Below are 1588 nucleotides of genomic sequence, written 5' to 3'. Positions count from 1 at the left end.
ATAGCAGCCAAATGCATGCCCTAAATCAGGGGTCCTCAAACCTTTTAAACAGGGTGCCAGTTCACTGTCCCTCAGACCGTTGGACGGCCGGACTATAGTTTAAAAAAAAACTATGAACAAATTCCTACACACACAGCGGCGGCAAAAACACCCGGCGGGCCGGATAAATGTTTTTGGCGGGCCGCATGTGGCACGCGGGCCGTAGTTTGAGGACCCCTGGGGCCCTGGAGGGACACAAACTTGTAAGCTTTCTTCCAACAACATTCACCTGCTTTGGGTGCGGGCTGGGTGTAATCAGATAGCTGAGTTTAATTCGGGTTGTGGTTTGGCCGGCAAGCACTACCCAAGGCTTACTAGTACAGTGAGCGAGGCACTGTGCCAACTTCTGAAGGGAATACAAAAAAGAATGCAACATGGCCCTACCGTCAAGGAACTGACAGTCTAGTTGGAGAAACAATACATACACAGCAAGGGGAGAAAGACGACTGACCGTCCACGCTATTACAGAGAGCAGCAGAACTGCGAGACAGGTAGTTGATAGTGAGAAAAATGAAGTGTAGACTTCCTTTAAAATCGGTGGTGAGAAAGAAGAAATGGACAGGCAATCACAGCTAAAGGGAGAGGTTTTTGTTCTGTTTTGTTTTGTTTTTAGGAAGGATTTTTTTTTTTAATTTAAGGGAAGCCTGTTGAAAGTTGAAGGAGCCAAGGGAGCAGAGGTGACTGGAGAGGATGGAAACAGTAGGGGCACCTCTGGCACAGGAGCAGAGAGGGTCTTGAGAAAGACAAGGGAAGCACTTCCGCTTGGGCGCAGTGGACTGGGCTGCACAGGATGGAAATGAATCTTCGAGAATTCCCAGATGCCAGAGGTAGAGAAGGAATCCCACCACACACACCCCACCCCCAGCACCTGCAAGCACAGGTCAGAGTGGACTTTGCTCTTTTCCCCTAGCACTTGAGTCCTGCTTGCCTCTGTAATCTTTTCTTAGTTCTTTAGTATCTTTCTGGGAAAACCGAAGCAGTTGATCATAAATGCCCAGACTACTGTTCATCAGCTGAGACACGTCTGGTCAGTAAGCACTACAATTAAGCTGTAAATCTCACCTTTCCCAGCAGAGGGGGTATAGCTCAGGGGTAGAGCATTTGACTGCAGATCAAGAGGTCCCTGGTTCAAATCCAGGTGCCCCCTCACTGTGTCACTTTTAAGCCCTACCAACCATTAAGATGGTGAGGAAATAAAGGTAATGTTAACCAATTCTTACAGATTTCACAATCAGTATCAGGGTCAATTTGCAAACAATAGGAGTACTACTGTACAATGTGATATCTACAACTTTAGGGCAATGGTTCTTATACATGGAGCTTTATTTAAAGAGGCTACAAGACATTTGATATCACAACAGATGAAGTGTAAAAATATGAAGATCCAGCTGTCTTTCCTTAAGCCAGATATTAGAGGGATTTCCAAATGCATGTAGTGCGAGGTCATTCTTTTCTTTTTATCTTTAATTTCTTTATTGGTTAAGGTATTACAAATGTGTCCTCATCCCCCCATGAACCCCCTCCCCCCGAAGCCATTCTTTTTTTTTTT

General features: G+C 45.7%; 1 non-coding gene across 1 annotated transcript; it reads left to right on the top strand.

The window, feature by feature from the left end:
• The first annotated feature begins 1114 nt into the window (after positions 1–1114).
• TRNAC-GCA lies at positions 1115–1186 on the top strand. Its single transcript has one exon. It is a non-coding gene; the product is annotated as a tRNA-Cys (tRNA).
• Positions 1187–1588: the final 402 nt, after the last annotated feature.

This window comes from Myotis davidii, unplaced genomic scaffold (assembly GCF_000327345.1).
Source record: "Myotis davidii unplaced genomic scaffold, ASM32734v1 scaffold327, whole genome shotgun sequence".
NCBI lineage: Eukaryota > Metazoa > Chordata > Mammalia > Chiroptera > Vespertilionidae > Myotis > Myotis davidii.
Note: the sequence above shows the minus strand (reverse complement) of the source record. Positions and strands in the feature narration are given on the sequence as shown.